We start from the raw sequence: 13,834 nt of genomic DNA, 5'->3' as shown, positions 1-13,834 counted from the left end.
GGGCAGAATTTTTTGAGGATACCTTAAAAATCTCTATCAAGACAATCAACAGGAGAAGATGATCTACGCATATCGCACACTGGGGAAGAGTTTTAAAGAGACCTCAAAAATTCCCTTAAAGACAATTGACCAGAGAAGGCGATCGACGCAGATCGTACACTGGGGCAGAATTTTTGAGAGGACCTCAAAAATTCCTTCACAATAATCTGGCATAAGAGTCGGCCGACATGAACCCTCAACTGGGGCAGAATGTTTTAGAGAAGGTCTCAAATATTCCAATTCAAAGTTCGACACAAGAGATCGTCAACGCAACCCAGCCCAGGGCAACTTGCCACCCAATCAAATCTCTCAAATGTCTAAAACATTTCTAGCAAACATCTAGGGACATCCTTTATGTGACGTCCTGAAATCGGCTATTTTAGCTTTCAATATCAAAACCATTCCTCAACACGTAATGAACTGTGAAATGACGATGCCATACCAACATGACATTGTAAAAGACATACATCAAGACGAGGATCGCCGCATCGAATGTTTTCATACACAACTTTGTTCGTTGCACCTTACTAATTCCTATATAAAGATTTTTGCGGGGAACACCGTCAAGCATCAAGTCTCTGCATCAAACTGAAGAGACACTCGGTATGCTAGACAAAATGGAAATCGAGTCTTTGACAAATGACCAGAGATATCAAACAAAGCCTATCTGACGGCACAAGCGGAGTCTACGCCAAGTCATCGATAACTTTCTGTGACCACAAGCTGGGATAACTTGCTCCACATCAACAAGTATCAGAGGAATCATAAACCATGTAAAACACATAGTTCTCAGTATATCAATTTATTTTTACCCGCAAGTGGGATACTTGCTATTTGCCTGGAAGATGGATATTTTCTGTTTGCCCGGAAGTGGGAGATTTACTTTTAACTTACTTGCTCGTCCACCTTAGAAAGGGACGAATACGTGCTCATCCACCTTAGAAAGGGATAAACGTTTGCTCGTCCACCTTAGAAAGGGACGAATACGTGCTCATCCACCTTAGAAAGGGATGAATGTTCGTTTGTCCACCTTAGAAAAGGACATACTCGTTTGTCCACCTTAGAAAGGGACATATTTGCTCGTCCACCTTAGAAAGAGACATACTTGCTTGTCCACCTTAGAAAGGAACATATTTGCTCGTCCACCTTAAGAAGGGACGCATATTTATTTGTCCACCTTAGAAAGAGACATGCATGTTTGCCTAGTTCTACAACAAACAAACGATGCTCAGTTATTTTGCAACACCTTTTTAAGATTATTTTTGACTAAAGTCGCTAGCAAAAGCGACGAGGTAGCTACTAACCGTTTTCCTCAAGTATAGGTAAGTATAAATGACAACTCACAAAACTAAAGAGAAGTATTGGGGTGATTGTCGTCAGAGTTGAAGGAATTAGGGGATAATCCCTATAAAAAACCGGGGACTATATAAATGAAAGAACGCTATAAGGACGGCACAATCTAGACAAAAGGGACATATCAAAGGACAAAGCGCTACAAGGACAGCGCAATCTAGCCAAAAGGCCACAAAAGAACAAAATGCCATAAGAGAGGCATAATCAAGCCAAAGAGGGCTAGCCATAAAGGAAAAAAATGGCACATCTGACCAAGCAGGCCACAAGATGAATGGACGAAAGAAAATATGTTCGACCCAGAGATAGATCGCACGAGGAAAGAATGAGGAACACTTCCGACTAAGGGGCTCAGCAAATGACAAAGGTACAGTGGACCAAAGTGGTCGTGAGGAGAAAAAATAACAAAGACATCTGACCAAGAGGGTCCGGACAAAGGATGCAAAGACATATTCGACCAAAAGGGTCATGAAAAAAGTGAAAAGGCATAACCGACCATAAGGGTCAACAGCCAACACAGTGAATGAAAGAAAGATCATCCAGCTACAAGGGCCATATCTGTCGTCTTTTAATTCCTTTCCATTCTTCCATTCTTTAAATTCCTTTCAATTCTTTCATTTAAAGTTTCCAAGAGGGCCATTCATGCAAAACGATGTAAAATTTGGTTGCAAAGCCGCTGTCTTCGTTGATAGACTCAGACGATGTAAATCTGGTCTCAAAAGCCGCAATCTTCATTGTTAGAGTCCGTCTTCATGCAAAATGATGTAAATTCGGTCAAGAGGTCGCAGTCTTCGTTGCTAGGATCAGAAGATATACGTCCGGTTGCGAGGCCGCAGTATTCGTCGTTAGAGTCAAAGATGATGTAAAACCGGCCAAAAAGGTCAAAGTCTTCATCTTCGGAGTCAAACGATGTTAAACCGGTCGAGAGGTTGCAGTCTTCGTTATTAGACTCAAACGATGTAAATCTGGTCAAGAGGTCGTATTCTTCGTTGCTAGACTCAGACGATATACATCCGGTCATGAGGCCGCAGTATTCGAGGCTAGAGTCAAAGATGATGTAAAATCGGCCAAAAAGGTCGCAGTCTTCATCTTCGGAGTCAAACGATGTAAAACTGATCGAGAGGCCACAGTCTTCGTTGTTAGACTCAAACGATGTAAATCCGATCAAGAGGCCGCAGTCTTCGTTGCTAGACTCAGACGATATATATCCAGTCGCGAGGCCACAGTATTCGTCGTTAGAGTCAAAGATGATGTAAAACTGGCCAAAAAGGTTGCAGTCTTCATCTTAAGAGTCAAACGATGTAAATCTAGTCGAGAGGCCGCTGTCTTCGTTGTTAGACTCAGACAATATAAACTGGGTTGTCGACCCTAAAAATGCGACACTTTACTTTATTTCAAAAACGGGTAGTCCACCCTAAAATTGCGACTCTTTACTTTATTTCAAAAGCAGATGGTCCACCCTAAAATTGCGACAGTTTACTTTATTTCAAACCGGGTGTCCACCCTAAAATTGCGACGCTTTACTTTATTTCAAAACCAGGTCATCCACCTTAAATTTGTGAAACTTTACTTCATTTCAAACCGGGTCGTCCACCTTAAAATTGCGACACTTTACTTTATTTCAAAAGCGCGTCGTCCACCCTAAAATTGCGACACTTTACTTTATTTCAAAAGCGGGTCGTCCACCTTAAAATTGCGAGACTTTACTTTATTTCAAAAGCAAGTCGTCCACCCTAAAATTACGACACTTTACTTTATTTGAAAAGCTGGTAGTCCAACCTAAAATTGTGACACTTTACTTTATTTCAAAATCGGATGGTCCACCCTAAAATTGCGAAACTTTACTTTATTTCTAACCGGGTGTCCACCCTAAAATTGTGACACTTTACTTTATTTCAAATCGGGTTGTCCAACCTAAAACTGTGACACATTGCGCTGACCACGGCGAAGTGGAAAGCCACTTATTGCTGACGTGTCTTGTCCCGGGACAAGACACTTAGATTCGAGATGACGTCATAAGGACGTCGCTCCCAATTATGTTTATAGTGCATTTTCTACTAACGGTGTTACCTTGGATTTTGCAGTATAAGCAACTCATGATATGGACTATGCAAAGAGGACGTGCCACAACGTGGAACTTTTTCTCAGAAGCGACTGGGGCAAGTTGCAGAAGAGAGGAACAAAATCTTCGGGGAGAGTCGACGAAAACCTTTCACCAACATCAAACTACACCCCTGTAGAAGGCATGTAGGTGTTCCTTTTCGTGTAAAAAAACCAACATGTTGAGAAGGTAAGAGTCGTCATCTTTGAGTTTCGTACCCAGTATCTCCACTGGGGCATCGTTAATATTTCTGTCAAATATAGGTGACAACCTACTTAAAGTATACGAAATTATGTCCGTGCAAGGACTTGATTATGAGTGTGAAGCATGCCACATTCATAGCTTAGAAATCGCAAGCCTTTTTTTCGTACTCAAAGGTCTGTAGTCATCTCTCTCAAGCCAAAGGCTACTTCTACATAAGGAATACCCTTTTCTAACGATCGAGTCAAACTACATACGGCCTGATTCCCAGGGATGGGGATATGTAGGCGAACTCGGTAACAAAGCTCGGCCATAATCTAAAATCCCCCCAATCAAGTCCCAAGTTCAAGTCTCATAAATTCGACATTGGGGCAACTTTGAAAGTTTTCAAAAAATTTGAGTTGAACTAAAAATGGCCTGAATTCTCATATACCCTGAGATATGTAGGAAACCCAACGCCAGGGTCCGGCCATAATTTAAAAAAAAAAAATTCACATGATCTTTTTCACTTAAGAGATGAGTTGAGTTGGTCGGTCAAAAATCGGGTTTTGTCAAATTTCGTTGCCCAAGGACAGCTCTGCCGTCCCTGCATAATGAAGGGGCAGCTGTTGACTGATGTGCCTGGAATTTTGGCGCATCTAATGCTTTTTAACAAGTTTTACTTGTTTTCGAGCAAGTTTGTGTTAGTTTGATGTGTTTTGTGTATTGTGCAGGTATTTTGAAGTTAGAATGCTCGGAAAGCGAAAAAACGAGGAAAAGAAACAATCTGTTCGGATAAACATAAGGACGGACCATCAACATGCTCGACGGCCCGTCGAGTTTCCTCATCGATAAGTTCCTGCGAAGTGACAATTCATCATATCATCAGCAGATCGTTGACTTGCACCATCGAAGTGCTTCGACGGTGGAGTTCTTGCAGAGTGGTAAAGTACACTCAGATCGTTGATTTGGTCGTCGAGCATGTCGGCGACCGTCGAAGTGCAAAGACGACCCATCGAAGTGCAACCCGAGCTGGAACAGGACTGGATTGATTATTCCGAGTTTTGACTTGTATAAATACCTATGTAGGTTTTATTTTTCAGACATCTGGAGTTTTAGACTTGTAGTAATTACTTTTGAGTTATTATTACTTTTGAAGATTTCCAGACAATTACATTCATTGCTTTCAAGTTTTATTCGTAAGTTCAAGACAATAATTCAATTATGCAATCTTCAATCTTTTATTGTTTTCTTGTTGCCATGAGTAGCTAAACACCTTTACTAAGGTTGTGAACCCAAGGATGGGTGTGTTGTGATTGGGGATCGTGAAATATATACGCATAATGGATTGTTAGGGTTTATTTGTTCTTCATTTTCATCATATAGTTAGTGGTTGCAAACATTAGCTAACGCCATAAACTTTAGTTTATTTGGGAAAATAGCTAGGGTTAGGTAAGAACAAATAACAAGAACTCAGGGCTTTAAACCTTGTTTAATAAATTCACCTAAGAATAAAAGGAATTTACTTGGCATAATTAACCGTTTTTCATGCATACTTTCTTATCTTTGAAAAAAGCATAGAAAGAAATAATCTTTTCTTATTGGGAAATAGTTCAGATTCACATAGAGGTTAAGTGTATCCATACAAATAGTCCATTAGAAGTATATCAAGATCGATACCCATGATCATACACTTTATCTGACCGGGACACAACCTTGGTTCTTTTTACCCACATATTTACAGTATTAAATTTTCAGTTACTTTAATTTAGTCCACAAACCAAATCAACTATAAAAACCTTTTCTGGAATACACCAGGACCGCAAGATTAGTATAATACTTGTTTAGTAAATTTTTCACACCATATTCTCTGTGAGATTCGACCCCAACCTCGTTGGGTTACTATATTTGACAGCGTCCGCGTTATACCATTAATAGGTGTAATTTGAGCGTATCAAATTTTGGCGCCGTTGCCGGGGAATACGGTTTTGAAATTACTAAATAGTGTTTACTCTTCTTAAAGTCTTTGTCATATTCCAACACACCTTGTTTGCTACCTTGTAAACCAGGTGATCATGGCCAACAACGAACTTTCAATCGAGAATGTTTTTGCTGATGAACCAGAAGCAGATGAAGACTTTGCATCTGCAATCATTCATCCAAAGTTGACTGCTACTACTATCAAGTTTGATAATTCCCTCTATCATATGCTCAAACAAGAGGGATACTTTCAGAATGCAGTCGATGATGACTCTCACCAACACATAACGAACTTTCTGGATGTGTGCTCTCAGCATATCCAGCGGGGTGTGACTCAAGAAGCAGTTCGGTTGAAACTCTTCAAATATTCGTTAGTCGGAGAAGCAAGAAAATGGTTCATAAAGCTACCCCGAAACTCTATTGCTACATGGGAAGAGATGGTCAGAGCGTTTCTCAGGAAGTGGTATCGTCCGAGCAAAATAGCTAAAATTCGTGATCAGATTTACGAGTTCAAACAACGTAATGGGGAACAACTTTTTGAAGCTTGGGAGAGGTACAAAGAATATTTGGATAGGAGTCCAAACTATGGTTTTCCAGATCAAATTTTGAAGGAGAAGTTCTATAGAAGGTTGGATCCTATGACCCAAGCGATAGCCAATAATGCTGCCAGCGGTTGTTTCATGAATATGTCCTATGATACTATAACTGATATACTTGATCGATTGACTACACATAGCCAAGCATGGCATTCAAGTAATTCTGATGGGCTATCACTTGGAACACTGTTGATTCAAAATATTGTGAAAGATAGCCAGGACACGCAGCAGACGTTGGCACAATTGGCCACTAGTCTATCTTTACTGACAAAGAGTCTTGATGAGAGAGAAGCGAAGAAGGTGAACGTTTGTGAAGATATCTCAGGCATGCTGCCTAGAATGTACTAAGTCCCAGAGGGTCCTTATCAAGAGGGCCCCCCTCCGCTAGTTGAGAATGTTCAGTATGCAGATTACATAGCGAAAGGGGATATTCCAGCGCTAATTCAGAGATACTGGCGACCCCAACGAGGGCAGGGCCATACAATTAGGGGAACTATAACAACAACCAAGGGAACTAGAACAACAACTATGGTGGACCGAACCAAGGGAGATACAACAACAATAATGGTAATTTTTGGAACAGAAGTTCCAACCCTTATATTCCACCAAAAGGGCAATCTAATGATCAAGGTAGTTCGAGGTTGGAGTCAATGGTTGAAAAAGTGTTGGCGAGTCAGAAAAACACTGAAAAGATATTATCTTGGCTATCAGAGACGGTGGTCTCTCATTCAGCAGCTATTCAGAATCTTGAACAGCAGATGTGTGATATTTCCAGAGAACATCACCCTGCTAGAAAAGGAGGGCTTCCTAGTGATACTATTCCAAACCCGAAGAATAGTGGGGGATTGGAACGTACTTTTTCTATTAGCACGAGGAGTGGTAAAATAATTCAAGGCGCTGACAAGAAAGTGGTTGATCTAGAACCGATTATTGAGGAAGAAGAGGTGCGTTCTGAAGTGCCTATTATTGATGAGGAGCTCCGTGGTGAAGAAAAAGTTGCTGATATTCCAGAAGTTGCTGCTGATACAGGGAAGCATTCGATAAAAGGGGCACTTTGCCCTTTGACTCAGATGTACAAAGCAAAGCCTCCCTTTTCTCAGAGGTTGGCAAAGAAGAATGATGATGCTAAGTGTCAGAAGTTCTATGATCAGTTGAAGCAGTTAACAGTGAATTTTCCATTCTTAGATGCTGTCAAAGAGATGCCCGGATTTGCTAAGTTTGTGAAAGACCTGCTTACAGAGAAAAGGTCTGTTCAACATGAGACAGTGAATTTAACTCATCGTGTGAGTTCAATTATTGCTTTCACCACAGTTCAGAAGAAGGGAGACCCAGGGGCATTCACTATTCCGTGCAATATTGGGCTTCATGCATTCGCCCGTGCTTTGTGTGATAATGGGGCAAGTATTAACTTGATGCCCCTTGCTATTTTCAAACAGTCTTGATTGGGGACTCCTAAACCGACTTCTATGCAATTACAGATGGTAGACAGATCTATCACGAAGCTAATTGGGGTTATAGATGACGTGTTGGTGCAAGTGGGTAAGTTCATATTACCTGCTGATTTCGTGATTCTGGATTGTACGGTGGATAGAGATATTCCCATTATGTTGGGAAGACCGTTCCTTGCTACAGGAAGAGCGCTTATGGACTCTAAAAAGAATTAAATTAAGTTCCGTGTGAATGATGAAGAAGTAACTTTCGAAGCAAGCAAGAGGATGAAGTTGCCAAGTGCTTATGAGAGTATCTCGGTTATTGATTCATTTGATGGGATTGACGACACTGTCGAACATAAAATGGAAGAAGAAAGTCTGGGAGAAGCTCTCGCTGCAGTTCTGATAAATTTTGATGCATGTGATATGGAGGGCTACGTGGAAACTATGAATGCGTTTGAAAGTCTAGGTTCCTATACTTATGTCACGACCCAGCTAAGGGCCGCGATGGGTACCTGGGGCTAACCACCGAGCACCGCTCGTACTAGTACTTCTTAGAATTATTCAATAATCATTTATCGATTTCATGCTCATTTTACAAAAGAAACTGCTTTTTATTACAAAATATAATGCTTTTATACAATAACATATATCAATATATTTACACAATATCCACGTCGTGAAACCACATAACCCACATTGAGTATCTGCGAGCCTCTATTGGATTACACATACAACTGTACACAAAAGATTCATCATAAGCACCTCCGGAACAAGGGAGTGCTTTCAGTCAGCTAACAGCTTCTAAGAGTCCGGAGTAAGATCTCCTCCCTGTCTACCTGTGGGCATGAACACAACGTCCAAAGAAAACGGACGTCAGTACGAACATTGTACTGAGTATGTAAGGCAGGAATGAAAGGAACAATATCATAGAAGCATCATGAATCATAAGAAAAGATATAACCTGCTTGAGTGTTATAAGAAACATACTTTTTACATATATCATATTTTACATCATCATAGTATATGTTTTTCCATATCCCACATATCATCACATTCATCATCATATACATCCTCACATACTTCATCACGTACATCGTCACATCGTACTCCGCATCATTACCCGCGTCCAGGTACTCCTCATATGCCGCCCACTAGTGGTGATCATGCCCGGCCCTCTAGGCTCGGTGTAAACATAGCCGCCCGCATTAGCGGTGAAATGCCCGGCCATATAGGCGCGGTGGAATCATACGCAGCCCGCATTCGCGGTGACATGCCCGCCCAATAGGCACGGAAGAATTTTATATCACAAAATCAATCATAACACATCACTATTACACATCTCATAACATAGCATCATCTTATCATTTCTTGGTATCTTATACATATCATCATCGTATTACAAACTAGCATTGTTAATCATCTTATAGACATATCATATATTAGCAATAAGAGCATAAGTTAAGCTTTAAAGGAAACCACACTATGTCGGGGTGACGTAAGGTCGTGAACCCCGATTACATTATGAATGTTTATGAGTATCGTGCCTCACCTTGAAGGAAATAGAGCATAAGGCGAGTGTTAACAAAGATAACATCATTAGCGTTATAGGAACATCATGCCACAATTTCTTGAATCGCTATACTCTAGCTCATTATCATCACCATCATATTTATATGTAATTCAATATATTGAAGGACTCATCGCTATGCTATCGTTTGCTTGATTTCCTTTGATGTCACGTCTCTACCTTCAAGAGAGAATTCATACCATCGTTAGTCAATCGACGAGAAGAACGCGCTACTATTTCTAGGGGAGAATTGGGCAGCATTTATTTTGTTTCTACTACCTTTCCCATGTTTCATTTCAACTACCAAACATGCACAACAACACTCACAATATCGTATCAACAATCGTCATTTATCTACATTTACCACATTCCACCATTTTTCTCCAATTTCTCCACATTTATGGGTTTTAGCTCATCATCACAATTTATCATACATCACACCTATTTCATGGTCTACACGTCATTTATAATATATTTATACTCCCAACTTATCAACATTCATAATTTAATCCAACTATCATTCAACTGTGGCACTATTCACATTTTATGACCCATTTACTACACTCTTCTATAATCCAAGTGTTTCAACGTATAAATACTTCAATCATCATGAGAAAGTCATAAAACTTACCTTAGATGTGGTAGGAACGAGCCTTGAGTAGCAATACTCTTTTATACCAAAAACCCTACTTCACTTCCTTTGCAATTTCTTGGTGTAGATGAACTTTGATGAGTTTCACACTCTTGATTTCATAGATTTAGTGTTGTTGATCATGATTTTCCTTTGTTTCTCTTGTAGATGAATATTAGAGAATATTCTAGATATTTGTTGAAGTGTGGAGTGAAAATGAAATGAATGGAATGAAAAAGGGTCCCTTATACTTAACTTAAAATCTGATTTTTATGAACAGTAGTCGAAATGCACAGTGGCCGTAAACCCAGTTTACGGGCCGTATTCTGGTTTACGGTCCATCCTTCACGATCGTATTTAAGCATAACAGAACCAGAAAGGTTTGCTAGAGTCATGGTGGTTTTCGATCACAGTTTACGGGCCGTATTTCAATTTACGGTCCGTATTCTGAGTCGTATTTAACCATTTAGACATTTGGCAGAAAGTTAAAGTTTTGGAATGTTGAAAGACGATAGCAGTTTACGGTCCGTAAACCACTTTACGGGCCGTATTCTATTTTACGACCAACTGGGCCGAAGTGCAATTTTGCAACTTTCTCATTTTCAAAACTCGTAAGTAGTCATCCCCTTCTTAGTAAAACATCGTACACTCATACTCTTCGTTGGTCTATTCATTGTACGTTCACGGAGAAATTTTCGAGGTCTAACATTCTTCCTCCCTTTTGGAACATTCATCCTCGAATGTTAAGTCAGTGAGGACTCTAGAAAGTTTTTGCCAGAGTTTCCTTTATAATATGGCACTACCATCCTGTCATAACAACCCATAATATCACATCACTGCCTCACAGGGCCATAACACAATAAAATTCTGAGAAATGATGGGATTAGGGGTGTTTAGATAATTTAATTATTACACTTCATTTAATGCATGCATACCTTATGTTGTTGGCGTTTCACCTTGAATTTCTCCCGGGTGTTGGAATAAATACGGGTATTTGAATTTCATCTTTTCTTCCGCTTCCCAAGTCATTTCTTCCCTGTTGTTATTTCGCCACAACACTTTGACTGAAGCTACTTCTTTATTTCGAAGTCTTCGCACATGCTTGTCTAGAATAGCAATAGGCACTTCTTCATAGGTTATCTTTTCTGACACTTGAACGTCGTCAATTGGAACAATCTTCGTAGGATCTCCAACACACTTGCGGAGCATAGAAACATGGAAGACTGGATAAACTGATTCAAGTTCCGAAGGCAAGTCAAATTCATAAGCTACACGACCCACCTTACGGATAATTTTATAGGGTCCAACGTACCTTGGACTTAACTTCCCTTTCTTACCAAATCTCATCATCCCTTTCATTGGCGATACTTTCAGAAATACCCAATCATTAACCTGGAATTCCAAGTCTCGTCGGCGGTTGTCCGCATAAGACTTTTGGCGACTTTGGGCTGTTAACAATCGGTCTTGGATCACCTTGACTTTTTCGACTGCTTGTTGAATCAATTCGGGGCCTATTAATTGTGTTTTTCCTGTTTCAAACCACCCAATTGGAGATCTGTACTTCCTTCCATACAAAGCTTCATACGGAGCCATTTGAATACCGGAATGTCACACCCTCATCTTGATAGGGCATGATGGGCACCACTCTCATCAGAGTCGAGCGAACCCTTAAACGTTCGCTTTACCAAAACCTGTCATTTCAAAAACTTTTAAAAACAATGAACTTTTCCAAATAAGATCATTATCTCTATACAGATTATGAAAAACTTTCAATCGATTACGTACTTTTTACCAACTGAAATCATATGAAAATACACTCTTTTAACATCTATAAATGATTCGCACTTCTCGACGCCCTATCCACAGGACACTGTCTGCAAAGTCTCTAACATAAACAAAATACCATCATATAAGTACTTTGATCCGGCAACACTCCGAACTGAGATGGAGCTCGCCAATCCCGCTGGAACACCTTTAACAAAGTCTTCTACTCATCTGGGCGTACCTACGTGGCATGAAACGCAGCCCCCGAAGAAAGGGGGTCAGTACGGAATATGTACTGAATATGTAAAGCATCACTGAATCATAAACAAGGAAAGGCGTAACAGTAAACCAGTTTAGAGGCCACCCGGAGTAACCTGGAACAACATTTTGAACCGTGCCATGTAGTGCCTTACACAAATTCTAGCACACAATATAAGTACAGCATACCCAAATTCTAGAATACACAATGTGAATATAGTATCATAATAGTCCCTTCGGACAGCCGCTTCCGGCAGAGTAACAATGATGGCCCCTTCGGGCATGCCGCCTGCATAATAATGCTAGTCCTGGCCCCTTCGGGCATGCCGGTTCCGACATAATAATAATGATGATGGCCCCTTTGGGCATGCCGGTTCCGACATAATACTACCCTGGCCCCTTCGGGCATGCCGGTCCCGACATAATAATAATAATGATGGCCCCTTCGGGCATGCCGGTTCCGACATAATACTACCCTGGCCCCTTCGGGCATGCCGGTCCCGACATAATAATGATGATGGCCCCTTCGGGCATGCCGCTCGTGACATAATAATACTGGTCCTGGCCCCTTCAGGCATGCCACTTGCGACATAATACTAATGATAGTGTCTACACTACTCAATCCATAAATATCAATACAACGAGATACCGCTATGGAGTGTAAACATAAAATCGTAAATGAAACAAATAGTAAAATCTCGCACCCCCTTCAGAGTGGTTTTGGAAATCTAAATAATAAAATCTCGCACCCCATTCGGAGTGGTTTTGAAAATCGACTTTATGTTTCCTTTAGTACAAAACTAATTTTCTTGAAATCATTAGTAAACCACAAACATGTCTCAAGTAAATCCGAGTTAGTATAAGAAAGTTAACAACCATATGCACGAACAGAGTAGTGGGAAACTAAGTACGCATAAATCAACTTTTAAGACTCGATGTATAAGTATACTTACCGACGCCTGAAGACTCAGAAACAAGTTTCGGGTCAATCCGATTTAGTATAAGGAAGTTATGAGCGTTTGCAGTACAGAACCTCCTACGAACGTTTCAGAAGCTATTTTTGGAAAATTAAAGCAACAATCATACCAAGTAGCTTTCAAATATCGTTATGGAAATCATTCATTATAAAACCCCCCATGAACGTTTCTAAAACAATCCGAGTTCACTTTTGAGATTTATGAACGTTATTCATTATAGAAACCTCTACGAGCATTTCCCAAACAATCCGAATTAGCACATGAAGGTTATGAACGTTATTCATTTTAGGAACCTCTACAACCATCTTCAAGCAATCTGAGACCGTCTGCGAAAGTTAGGGACATTACTACTTACAGAACTCTTTAGACTTTTCTTGTTATTCAATCATACAATAAGCTCGGCTATACTAAGTATACTCACGTCAAGACGTGAATATTAATCATTAATAAGCTCGGAATCGAGAATAGAGTTACCCCAAGATAAGTATCATAGCTTACTTAGCTCTAGGACATGCCAAAGAAAGAAAAGGTAAGCTTTACATACCTGTCCCACGTCTAATTAGCCACGCTTATTCGTCCAAACTTGCTAGTCTACATTCAAGAGAATTGACATAATCATTAGACTCATCGACATATGCTTGTCTCAGTCCTTCAAATGAATTCATTTATATTCTGCCGATATTTCGGCAGCATTTCCCCTGTAAATACACCATCCCCGAGAATCTAACTCGGCCAATTTATCAACAATAAATCCGAGAATTCAACTCGACCAAATTATCAACAACAATACCAACAATCATATCCCAACTTCAACAATTATTTCAAATGCATTCTAACACTAGCAATCCTTTCTACACAATTCGACGGCATTCCTTTTATATTCAATTCAACCACACATAGTCAAGCTAACATCAATGATTACACCTTTAAGTATTAATCTGAAATCATTCTAACATGA

Source organism: Lycium barbarum, chromosome 7, assembly GCF_019175385.1.
Source record: "Lycium barbarum isolate Lr01 chromosome 7, ASM1917538v2, whole genome shotgun sequence".
Taxonomy (NCBI): domain Eukaryota; kingdom Viridiplantae; phylum Streptophyta; class Magnoliopsida; order Solanales; family Solanaceae; genus Lycium; species Lycium barbarum.
The sequence above is the reverse complement of the archived record's forward strand: the minus strand, read 5'-3'. Positions refer to the sequence as shown.